Below are 14,031 nucleotides of genomic sequence, written 5' to 3' on the forward strand. Positions count from 1 at the left end.
GGAACACGTCAACTACAAATAAAGTACTAGGAGCCACGAAGTAAGCAGGAGGTAACCATAGTAAAGCAAGGCAAATCTTATAGGCGCTCAACGCTCAACGGATGCTTGCTCTACTTTCGGAATAGTCGACGCAGTGCGGAATGCGGCCATCAGCGCCTACCAAGTGTTACATCTACTAATTTATATTGTCCTACCCTTCGTTCTAGTGGAAACAATAGACTGGTAGGATGACAAGGTAACAAAATCGTCTACAATTACGAAATTAGCTTCTTTTAACTCAGGCATGTCAAAACTACACATTCTGATCAAAAATTTGTGACATGAACACACCTTAACATTATTCACCTCACTGAAGTTATGAGAAATGTTTGTATTTTATCAGTTAGTAGTCCTAAGTACAAACACTTCAACAACGAATTCGTGAATAATAATGTTGTTGGTATTAGCAATCACAAATACATGCAATAAAGTAAATACATAATACAATGAGCAACTCCAAACCATAACTATAGGACATAGAGATTTATCAAATCATATAATAGGCATATGTAAAACAGAACTGGCTGTATGTAATAGAGAACAAAGAAGAAATAAATTATTCGCATGAAACAAGATTCAATACTCGAATTTATCACGATTAGATGAATATAATGAAATCGATAGAGGAGGCAAAGCAGTCGTATCGTATTCCTGGACCGCAAACTACGTTCTACTGTCGCCCGTTCGCCAACATTCTCACATTACCTTCAACCCAGTTGTTTACATGACAAAACTAGACATTTCCTTCAAATTTAGCTCTTATTCTAAGTGTTCTAGATACGTAAACGTATTAACGTTAGTGCTAAACTGTATGTTGCGGTATATTTTACGGTTGCATGTAACACGATCTTATGAATTGACATGCATCGAGTTATATCCGTGTATTATCTGGAAAATATTAAATGCAATAACCAGGAAGACATTTGTGGCGAAGAGGTCGCTTGTAAATAGAGAAAAGCGTTTTCAAACGTCGGTGATTTAGAATGAATGTAATTTGTGCATACGTTTCAGTTATTATATGCAAACAAAATGCAACAAAATATGACATATATAACTCCAATTTGTCAAGAAAAAGAACATCTTATTCATGTTCTTATAGGTACTTATTTTTTTTTAATGTCACCTTGAAGCATATAAATATTATTTTATTGAATCGTTAAATAACTATTGAGGACAATTGCAAAAATGTAGAATTTTCCAAGTATAATTCGTTCATATTTTTTCAACGGAGAAAATCCTTTAACAACACAAACAATTTGCTTTGAAATCAATTATTTTTCTCCCTGTACTGTTTTTTTTACAATCAAATCAATATCAAAAATGAATAGGTCAAGTATGAACTATTCACGCAGTCTTCAAACTACAGAAACAGACGATAGGCCAGCGTGACTATCAGCTGACATCACGAAACGTGACGAAAATCACGACTTCGATTCCAAAATGCATGAATTATAGAATTCTAACCACACTTTGACCACCAGATTACCTCACGCAAGTCATCTTAACTTGAATATTATAAAGAATTACGAATAACAACACTAACAAAATAGAAAACTATTCAACTAATTACACATTCGAGCATTGTTATGTAGAGACTGACAGTAACAACGCCAATATTAGAATTAATTGCTGCATATTTGGCATTAAACGTATGAGTAGAGCTCTATGCCATTCATACATTCCTGGTATCTCACGATTCGACTGCAAACAAAAAATGGACGCCATCGAATTGTGCCATCGAGTTCACAGACAACGTGGGAATGTTTACGACCTTCTCGCAGACATTACATGCGGGCTGGACAAATTGATTGGGCCTTAGCTAGCAATCGTGACGTGGCAGATGACGCAACCAGCACCTATGATGTTAGTGAAGATTTTATAGGCGATTTCACACTCGATATCATTAAGTCTGACTAGTATAGACAAATCGAAAGCAACGCCAACGAAAGCGCTCTCTCAATAAATGCTAATACTAGGTGTATAATAATACTATTTGATAGACGCAGTAACAACATAATATAATCTTATCACGCAAGTTCATAAGTTCACAAAACATTTGTCGGTCTCATGTTACTTGAACACCAAGAAGCTTAACATTGATATTTATAAAACAATATGTTTTTGTTATTTCAAAAATATAACAACTGAACATGACGTTTCGATATTGATATTAGTGCAACGATTTGACTAAATTTAACTCAAATCGCCTAAATTCTAGATTTATTTTTAAGTAGTTATTATTTACTTTAAACACTCGTATGAGTCTGAGAATTCGAATATTGTAATAACATAGAAACGATGTTCCAATTTATTTTATTCAACGGTCAGTGTTTCACTCATCCTATATTAAAGCAGCAATCTCTATAAACTTACGAAACAATACAAAAATATATCAACAACTTGATGACTTGGAGAGTCAATCCACATCGTTGACAAAACTTTATGTATTCTGTTTTTGACATTGACATTCAACAAAACAGAAATGCAAAATCATCGGAACCGAATCTGCAGTATTGAATAACAGTGGCCGCCGACAAAACAAGATATATAAATAAATAATAAAGTTCCGAATCGACAAATGGAAACGTACACGAGTAAAGATAAACAAGGTTTTTTGGAATACCTACTAGAAGTTGCAAAAACTAACATAGATATCCTTGATGCTTGTTTACGTTCTAAGCAGTGGACTGAACTCGATGATAGAGCTAATACCATATAGAACCATAATGTAGTAATATTACGGAGATTACAGTATCGGTAACGATTATTGAATAAGCAATGTTTCCACATACATCATTGGTATCTCGCAAGTAGTTAATTGTTTGCAACCCAATATTTAAAAGAATGTTGACATCAAAACCATTTCAACTGTCATAAAGATACACAATTGCTGTAATAACATAAATGATGAACGTAGGCTAGACAACATAATTGCTATGATTTTATATTTATCCACTTTTTATATCTATAAAATTATTTTGTGTGATATTTGTTTATATGCTACCATTTACAAAGACTAGACTAGATCAGGTAACACTATCATTGAAAGTATCATAAACAAACAAAATAATGATAAGCTAGGTTAAATTCACTATAATGTTCAACTACTAACGTACAGCGGGAGTTTATGGTTTCTGACAAGGGCCATAATTTAATTTCCCCTTGTATTGTAGACTAGATAGAGATCATCTATATAATCAAGTTCAATACATTAAATCTGTGTTAGAGATAGTAGGAAAATATTTGGATGAGTAACTTTATTTTACGTTACTTTTGAAAGCGAAGATATTATTAATAATATAGAATAATGAAAGTAAGAGACATTTTACGCCAATGCGACATGAGAAATAACATGGGAAACCTTAAGGAATCAGAAGTATCCTCATTTTCGTATAATATACATCATTTCATGTGAAAACTAAACATATGACCCAAAAATAAATTTGAATAGAATCTACACATCATACTACGATCCAACCGAAATAGGCTAAGGTTTTGTCAAAATGAAACAAAACGTGACATAATTGAAATATAGTTTTTTCAAATGTTACCACAGCAAGGTTGGAACTGCGAGCCGTCTAAAATAAGCGAGCAAAAGTCACTTGTCACCGTGTACTTCTAACAATATTTGCTTACGTAATTTTTCGTTAAAAACCACCTTGGTGGTTGTTGATATCAAGACTCAGGAAGTGAAGAAAACTGATAAGAACATCATAAAACTAGACGAGAAAAGCATTAAGTTAAAATCAACAAACCACTACATTCGCAAATACATCAGAACTAATGATTTATTGTCATTTGTAGAAATTTAAAGTCTGCCAGATGTCAATAGTTTTAAATAACAGAGCCTACCGACCAAATTTAGCCGTTATTTTACTACTTGACTTCATTAAAGTTACGCATCCATTGGCACCATTTAAAGTGGATATTGGAATTGCTATTTATAATGTATCAACAAGTACGGCAACGTCTAATAAGAGAACCAACGCTAGTAAACTCAATTACAATGGTAATAAAGACCACTACGCAGTTTTAGACGACAGAGAACTCGTATATGAACGTTTATTCGGAGCTCTTTGAACGACCAATGACGTGAACACACGTATGTCGTAGTCATGTGATGGCGAGCCGACACACACTCGGCGCCAGGACCATGACCTTCACCCGACTGCAACGCATGCCATTATGGTAGCGAATGCAAAAGTGTACTGCAAAAGAGCATAAATAATTCTAGGTATGCGAATAATAAGATATGACAACCTTTGAACATGTAGATTGAATTATTTAAAAGCATACGTTGATACTCAGTATAAATGCAAAAAAAATATGTTGTGTACCAAGATTTATTATATACCGGGATATTAAAAACAGCGTTCGTTTCCATTCATTATTTGTTAACAGATTGGCTTATTATCCTAGACCTACATATAACCGACTAGCGCCCGTATGACGCACATGCATTTAATTTTTTAACAACACGAGAATTTTAAATACGTTTTGTAACGAAGTAGTGGAGTAGACAACTATAATAGCCACATCAGCCTCCAATCTGAACTACAAGACTACATAATTACCCTTTGAAATCATATACTGTCAATTAACTATTCAACATTAGAAACTCAAGTAACAAGTGAATAAAAAAGTTGGGTATAAAATAAAGCCATTTCCTTATTGAATCCAATTAACTCCGTAGAAAGTAGTCTCACGTCCTGCTAAATGTCAGTAGTTGCAGAACTAGATTGAGATTCTATAATTGATACGGACGTAGAACGGACATTCGACGGCAAGGTCGTTCGGATACCACGACACAAGGCCGCATTTACTTATCAATTTAAATGTCAACACCAAGTAATTGGTCGAGAAAGAAACTTAGAACAGGCAAATGATAGTTTCAGTACTTATGATTTATATGAAATCGAAGTAGACGAAGTCACCGTTACCATTTATGGACAAGTGGCTTTCATATCTTTTATGGGTCGTGCTCTGACAATAAATACAGAAGTACGTCAAATAAATGCGGTATGGCACCGTAAATCATGTGATTTTCCCATTTAGTCTTATGCACAGATCACAATCCCACATCCCGTTGCCCTCTGCTCATGATCAAAACTGATTTATATCTAGGTTCACAAGATTTATTGGATTGGATACTTCAGGAGAAAGTCTTGGCACGCTTTATGAACACAAGTGAAATAGCGTTTGATACAATACAAAACCGAAATAAATCACGTGACGAGATGATATAAGTGATACCTACTTACAAACAAATTGGCAACGTTTTTGATGAATATAATAGGATGGTCTCGTGTAATTTGTTATTTATAAATTACACAACTGAGAAGCATAAATATAACTACTGCTACTACTAAAAATAATAAATGATTCTTGAAAGAAGTACAACCTAAAAAAGCAAATATAAGAGCATGAACTTGTGAAATTCATACGGTGAATTGATCAAGTCTACGAACTTATAGACTAGCTAAACAGTTTGATCAATAATATGGTAATGCACCCAATGGCAACCAAAATCAATGGGTAACGCTAACTGATGCATGCAATGCAATGTTATAACAATAAGTACAATTGCTGTTGACTGCTTATGTCCCATGAAAATGGTCGACTTTAGAAAATACAAGAATATGGTTAGAAAAAACCAACAAAAAATATGCCCTTCTCTAAGGTGCGAAACTCTCTATTGAAATTAATAAAAAAAACAGTTTCGCTGCGGTGAAAAGATACTAGACGAGTTACTTTCTCAAAAAGTATTAAATGTACATATAGAAGTTGTAAGTTTCATATTGTATGGACGGTATAATTAAACAGTTATAAATATTTCAAATAAAAATGGAAATAAGTACTTTTAGTTTTGTATGTTTGTATAATTTACACGACTCGACTCTAGCACGTACATACCTGAAATAATTCAGAAGTGTACGTACAGTGTACACACACACGGGTTATGGCTTATTAGCCATATGTATTCATTAAGATATTCTAAAAGAGGAGAAGAGTTCGAACTCTATACAAAAGCAAAAGTAGATCAATATTTTTTTTAATAAGAAAACCATAACTCACTAGTACATTATCAAAAATCAATTAATTTAATACTATGTCATACTTAATCTTTGAAAAAACTAGGGCACGTTATATAGATTGTAAAAGATAAGATAAAATAATCCAAACATGAAAACGAAGTAATCTAATCAATAATAGAACTACTGAATGTCGAAGCGGAGCGTAGTAGAGATCGTAAGTGATAGTAGCATTTGGGGATGTCCAGTGAAAAATAGAGATACGAAAACTAATTTTAATGGAATCCAATTGAAGGTGTGCACGTGGTGTGGATGCGTTAGACAGTGGTAACGATTTTCTCGGCACAGCTGTGCTTGTGGACATGCGCAGGGGAACTAGACACCACGTGGCGATAGCCATAACCACCTTTGTAATTAGATTAGCTACAGATCTCTTAATTCTCACTTTTCATCTTCCAGGTATAAATGATAATGAAATATTTTATCATTGTTCTGAATCTTAACTATCAAAGCATGATCTTAAATAAAATAAAAAGTCTTCATTAATTAATTGTAGACATATTGTCTTCATTAATAAATTAATAAACATGACATATATCATTCATGAACTCATCAATGTCCAAGATCAAATTAAATTTTCACACGTTCTCGGTACCTAGCTTAGAAATTTAGAGCAAGTTCGTGGATCTATTGCACAGGCATGCGCACAAATCATGATTGGGCCACGTGGCAGAATCCCGTTGCATAACCTATTTTTCAAACCTTTTGATAAAGGTAATTAAATTTCTAAGTAACAAATAAAGCTGTGTATATAAAAACAATTAGATACCTATACCGGAGAGTAAAAAATATATAAGACACTTCAGAATTGTATACAATGTAGACATGACATATTAAATGATACTATTGAATCTAATTGAAGTGTTTTGCGCGACTACTCTGGGAACTTATAAGCATGTCATTCTCTAATAAGATTGATTTCAAGTGTATGTCAAGTAAAATATTCTCTACCATTTACCATCTGATGAAACGGAATGCTACAATAATTTCCTAATGTATTGAAAATAAATCTTCTATAAATTTGATAACATAAGACAATACAGCGTTTGCAACCGGTAGATACTAGGAAAGCAGCGATCGAGAGAATGTCTCAAGCCACGCCTCGGTGTCCACTACCATATCACAGGTAGACACGTTGCATTGCACTATGACAACAACTAGATATGCATGCACATGCACTGATGCAGATCCACGGCGGAATTCACCCGCCATTTTTATTAGACACAAAATTTAAACTAAATTATTATATTCTAAATAGAATTGGATTGGCAATCCAATCCAATACAAAACAAATCTAAACAATAATGGAGCACACTTTGATCAAGATCAAGACTTTTGACTTCGAGGCAAGATTCATTCATCGGTACTGGTGATTAGACAACGTTTTGTTGAGCGAGTGACCTCGGACGAAATCGTACTTTGAACAAAGCAAGACTGCTGTGAAATTCGGTTGAAATACCAAGTTAGTAAACATATTGGCGTCTCTTTATACTTTACGTCTTTTTGTCGAAGCTCGTGTTTAGAAATGTATCAGTTTTATGCGTTAAAACGCTATACGCTGGAATGTCAATTAACACCTCAGCAGTGCAATAAATGGTGAACGGCATGACATTCCTACGGAGCGCGAGCACATTGAAACGAAACCCCGCCATAATGCAGCGTGGACCGTAGACGTTGACGCCACGAGTACGCCATGCCGCGGCACATACCTATATCTCCACGATATCACCTCAAGTACAACTCTGATACTATTAAAATTACGTTATTTACATTTTCGCTGTACAAAAGACCAGACAGTTGTGAATTCTGACGTAATTTCCATCAGCAACATATTATTACGATGCCATGTGCGGCACACGTCGGCGCGCCATAGTTTGCCTTATTAGAAACACCAATGCGGACCTTATAGAACTAATTGTCTGTGGCACTTTACAATATAATCCATTTAAATTTGTCGAAGACTTCGCGAAACCACAAATATGAGAACTGGATGATGATAAGAGCGCGGATGTGCTGTATATCCATATTACGGTAGAGAAACAGCGAAGTCGCATGGGTTATGCGACGGACACGCGCGGCAGCTGCGAAGCAACTGAAGGCGCGGCGCCGGCGGGTGTAGCGGGGTAGGGGGGGAGGAGTCGGGTGCCGGCGAGGGGGCCAGCCGGCGGCGTCTGAACCGAGTCTCCATTCCACGTCGCTAGTAGGGCTGCCGTGAATTGTGCAACGTCAGCAGGCGCGTGCGTACTAGCATTCGCCTCATCTGGCGCCCCGGTACCGATACTACTCGCACGATGAATAGGAGAACCACAAAAAACTTTGACTCGTATCCGTTACGGATTACAAGTTGAAAATAGAATACGTACACGCAAACTTTATATTGTAATTACACATGGGATGTGAACCGTTTCCAACAGACGTTTTCAATAACCGGTCACTACTTTTTTTCAGTCAAGGCTGCGTTAATTTCGGCTGAAATAATGACTAGCATTTTGCTGTAAAAAACTATTGAATTCTCGCAAAACAAAGAGCAAACTCTACATCGAGCTGATATTCGGTGTTAAAGAATTGAAGGATGTTGTAATCAAAGATGTGTTATTGTGCCAGTCACTGCAGACAATCGTTTCTTTTTCAACACAGTATTTGCTGTAAATGAGGATGCCATTATACAGTTGCGGATATTGGTACAGTCATCTGAAACTGAATGAAATGTATCATCCGATTGAAACATGAATGTGATAACCAAAAATTTACTTCAATTACTATTAAATTCATATATCATTGCGTTCATATTGCATTAAATTATGATTTCATTACTGCTAGTTGATTGATAAAACAATAACTCAAAAAATCGGTGTAATCACCAACGAATTGAATTTGTCATCTGTGATTGTGTCGCGATTATTTATAAATCAGGATGACAGCATAGATGACGGCATATGTAATCTATAAATCTTAATACGTGGAGCGACTTATTGTAGCTATCTATTTGTTAAAGGAACATTCTGGCAAGGGTGGAGATTTGAATGAACTAGATGACTTGTTGTAGTTTGTTGTGTTGTTAGTGTGTGAAATTGATGTAGATAATACTAATTTTAACAAGAATATTCATCTAGATAATACAACATCAACCTTTGTTTTAAATAAGAATATTCTACTTCATGTTGCGTAAAAAGAAATTGATTTTAATAAAATATGTGCTGAAACCAGCGTGATATAGATTAGAAAAAGAACTTATTCATGCCACAAGAATGTGCGTTCAGTAAACAAGGTTACATTATGCAATTGGAAATACTTAAGTGTAAGAAATTATAATTGATTTCGATAAGAAACCCCGTGAACTTAGTCGCGTAATAGAGCCGGTTGAATACCTACATAATACATTTTTACCAAATGAATAACTTACTAATATTGTAAAGAAAAACTTTAATCATTCAATCTAATATTATAATTATAAAATATATTGTCCTAAATTGAATAAACTCACCGTTTACTTTCTCAATGTAGCGTTTCAGTAGGAAGTTAACAATTGAATTTTAACAAACGTTTTAACTGCCGCAAGTGTAGTAGAATTTCTTTCGTTATCAGTTACTGAAGGTTGGCCAAGGTTGCATTCGATTCGTCGCTATGGCGATAGAGTTATGGAATGATTGCAAAATTTTATTACTCCTACTTCCGATAAAGTCTATGTGTATGCCCAATGTGATTTTGGATTTATATTATCGTTGTGTTTCTCATATTATAGCATTTTATTTCGGTTTTAGATCAGTTTAGACCATCTTATTTATACATTCAAATTACCTACTAAATTTATTATTGAGTTCAACAGCTTCTTTAAGAACGATGTCAAAAAAGTGTCTCAGACATTCCGTAATATTTATAAACAATATTTAATTATAAACATACAATATAACCAAACACCTGTACCTATAATTGGTCACACAATGAGGCACAAAAGATATTAACGCTTTGCCTCGTTTCTTCTCGTGTATTTCTAATACACGTTCCTATGTCTTGTCTGAGTTTAACAAGTTTAAGTTAAATTTTTTATTGAAGTTGAAGTCTATAGGTGCTACTAATAGCTAATATGTATAAATTTATTAATTGGTGTAAAATAATCTGATTTCATGAACCAGATGAAACCGAAATCATATAAAAATTACAAAATACATCTGTATATGTACAACACACGTCATATCAGTCTGGCAATATCACGAATGTAGTTGATCCAGAACATAAATAATCACAGTCATCGAGGACACGTAAAAATAAATTAAAGGTCAGAGATAATGGAACAGTGTTTTCAGTAAATCGTGCGAGATGGGCAGCGACTACAAAAAATAGTGTAAGGTCACAAACGATCCTGAAATTGATATAGAATGCGTTTTTTGTTCTGGAGTTGAATTTGAGAATGAAAGTTGGCGGTGGATTGGAGATAAAGCATGGAGATAGTAAAGTAGCAAGGATAGTGGGTGTGCAGACTGGTTGCGTGGGCCTAATTGTTCGCCCACACTGACGCCCACTGGTGATATTTGCTGAAATATAGTAGTCTGCTTTTAATATTAAACAAATGGCGACAGAAATGGGCATTTTCACATAGATTTTGACGAATTATTGTGATATTTATCGTGATCCTTCTTCTCTTACCTATTCTATATCAACTTAATGTTACTAAGTTTAACTTAACTTACTACTTAACTTAATGAATGTAATATTAGAATTTTAATATGGCACATTTTTATAAAACGGCATATTAATCAGTTATTACCTTTCTTGCCTTTTTGAGTTCAAAACAATTTCTAAAAGGTCATGATCATCAGTCATTACTTTTCCTGTCCCTAATTTCAACCAACCAATTCGTATATTACCATTAGATTAATAAGTAAACACTAGTTTGAAAGTAGGCGTTAATGGTATTAGATGTCAGTTACAAAGTGTGGGTTTCTTACATTACAGCGGTATCGATTTTCCTGGCCCAATTCCCTAGACTTTGGGTGTAGACTGCGTATTCTAGATTTACGGGCACGACCAGATTATCTTTAAAACTAAGTACTATGCCACGCATAGTACTTAGTTTTAAAGATAATCTGACCATAATGCACAACTTATTAACTTCAATATTGAAGTTATTTAAATAATAATCTGCGTTTGTTTCACTACATCTCGCCAAAATGGTGGAAATTCTCATGACTTTAAAAATCTTTTTGTAATCGCTCTATTACACGACAATAAATACATCAATTAAAATTATAATACAAGAAAGATACGCGTATAACGGCGGATTTATCCCACGTATGGCAACAAGGTGAGAGAAATGTTGTTGTTGTAATCACTTTATTGCACGAAAATCAATTAAAATTAATACAAGAAAGATGTACAGCATACAACATGTACAGGGGCGGATTTATCCCATGTACGAATTTCTTACAGTCAACAGGCAGTTCAATGTCATCAATATTCATTCATTCACCCAGGGGTTTTGAAACGTGATACATCCATACAAACTTTAATATTTATACAGTACCTGTAATAAGAGAAGTGATTATGATGTGCTTTACGATGCAGGTAATGCTGCAATGCTGATATTTCATGCTTATTGGGGTCAGATGTGGCATTCTCATACGGGAAATAAAATTAAATAACCGTTAGAAAACAAAGTGGAGACGTGCACAGTAATTAATTATTGCCATGTGCAGGTAATAAAGAGAAAGCGGCCAATCAACCCATCGATATATACGAAGTAATCATATGTAGAAATAGATATAATCCAAAGATTAATCAACATTAATTAATACAACGTGTAATGATTGATGATACTTTAAATGTATGTACTTCGTAAGTGTGAACTGTGAAATAAAATGATTTTAATCACTCTCATCAAATACCAGACATTGAAAACTATTACTATAACTCAATTTAGGAATATCATGTCCTACTAATATTATAAGTGATGTATATTTGTTATTCAATAAAGCAAAATCTAACGAATCCCTGAAATACTGCGGAGAAACTAGTATTTAAAATTAGAATCAGTTTTTTTTCTAAAAATCAAAAGTTTTTTTTTACACAATCTTAAATGATTGTGAAACAGGTGAAACAGAGAGAAAATAAATAAAAACACTGGCCACAAACAACAACATAATTATTTCTCAACAAGCAAGGCCTCCATAAATAGCAGGCTGGCAGGCTCGGCCCTGAGACCAGTTGCAAATCAATGCACACATGATGCTGAGTTTGGTTGTGATTGTGAACAGTCATTTCCTATAGTCGCTTCCGTAAACAAGTGTGTATGTAGAAAATAATGACCCTCAAGATGAGTAAGATACACACACTAAACAGACGTCTGATGACATAGCAAATGTATCCTTCTACCTTTATGTGACTAAGCCAAATATTTTTGGTGGAAATTTATTAGTATCCTACATGACGGCTCTAAGAAATTTTCTGATAGAAAAATATTGATACACCAACGTATAATAAAAATAAGAATAAAGACAAACTATCTACAGCGAAGGATTCAAAAATTTCTGAGTAGAGAGTTTATATAGTGTACTTTGCGTTTACGAAAGAAACAAAAAGACTAAATGAACCATAGAATCTTGACCGTGGAACCTATCAAGCATCAAGCACAATTCCTAGCTCATTTTAAATGGATTTTTTAACTGAGCGACATCAGCCGTTCGGCTTTTTTCAGTTGTCGAATGAAATTTAGTGTACAGTTGACCTTACTCATCTGAATCTGTATGCTCCGCTGATAAGAGCGAATTTTCAATGATGTTTGAGCGATGGATAGACACAAAAGTATATCAATTAAAATTGGCAATGACCAAGATTATCTAAGATCGAACGTCCAGTCAGAACAGTATGACAATATTCGGAAGTAACGGCTTAGTTTCTAGAAAATTCTACACGGTCATTTTCAACAGGTCATTTGGTAGTATAATCAGTTGAATTCGATGTTGTTTACTCAGAACACTAAAGTAAGACTAACGCATACAAGGTTTGCAACGCATGGACTCAAATGCGAGGGGATAGCGGCGAATTTGTAATGAATTTGGGTGGAACGATAAAATATTATGATAATACAATATTATATTATTATTATGGATCTTAGGGATATTTAAACCGTTAGAAAACTTAAGAGAAATCGCCTTTATTATTATTATCATTTCAAAGTTTACGATATCGAATCAAGGTACCATATTGTATATTTTACACGATGTTCTAGCGTCTTCCTACAAACTCAAAGGACGTAATTTACCAAAATAAAACTGACCACTGCTTAGCAGAAGAGAAAGTATTTATTTACCAATACGTTACACAACAGTTCCTAGACTGAGATGAGGGTAATCATCTGTGATAACCCTCAAATGTATTTTTTAGACGAAGTTCGTGTTTATTTGTTGTATTTTTTTAAAAATAAACATTCATTTATATTAAAAAAAGTGTAAAAGTATAATCTCATAAGTATAGATATAGAAATAGTCGTTGATATTACCCTCAAACCAAGGATGATCTGTAAAATGTTTCTAGTATTTCTTACTGATGTTGTAATTACAACTATTAAATTAATAATTAGAAAATGCAGTTTCTTTCTTCTGTCTCATTTTCCGTGAGAATATGGCTTGAATAAAACTTACACTTTATTATTCTCTAATGGTGATAGAAAAATTATATTCCACTTACACAATTTTATCAGTCACATAAACAGACGAGAGATTATGTGTGGATGAATGGAAGGAAAGGGATGAATTAAAGAAAGTATGACTAGAAATGGAAGGACAATATATGTTGAGCAAACTGAGAATAAGAAGAAAACCAGTATAACAATTTATCGATTGCATGACCCGTGGTGCTACTGACTCCAGCCAGAAGTTTGGCAGACAGACAACAAAATATAGTC

General features: G+C 34.2%; 1 protein-coding gene across 7 annotated transcripts in view; it reads right to left on the reverse strand.

The window, feature by feature from the left end:
• The window catches only part of LOC128679444 (uncharacterized protein), a 69,577-nt gene that overhangs the window by 28,354 nt on the left and 27,192 nt on the right, over positions 1-14,031 (reverse strand). For 2 of the 7 annotated variants that reach the window (XM_053761712.2, XM_053761714.2), the window contains exon 1: positions 8,034-8,222. The exons of 1 other annotated variant lie outside the window; for it this stretch is intronic. The gene's annotated coding sequence lies outside the window, so the exon portion shown is untranslated. Of the gene's footprint in view, positions 1-8,009; positions 8,223-14,031 lie in introns of those variants that run through there. 4 more of the 7 variants (XM_053761713.2, XM_053761710.2, XM_053761711.2 and 1 more) reach the window with 3 other exon arrangements.

The sequence above is a fragment of the Plodia interpunctella genome, chromosome 21 (genome assembly GCF_027563975.2).
Source record: "Plodia interpunctella isolate USDA-ARS_2022_Savannah chromosome 21, ilPloInte3.2, whole genome shotgun sequence".
In the NCBI taxonomy this organism is placed as follows: Eukaryota; Metazoa; Arthropoda; class Insecta; order Lepidoptera; family Pyralidae; genus Plodia; species Plodia interpunctella.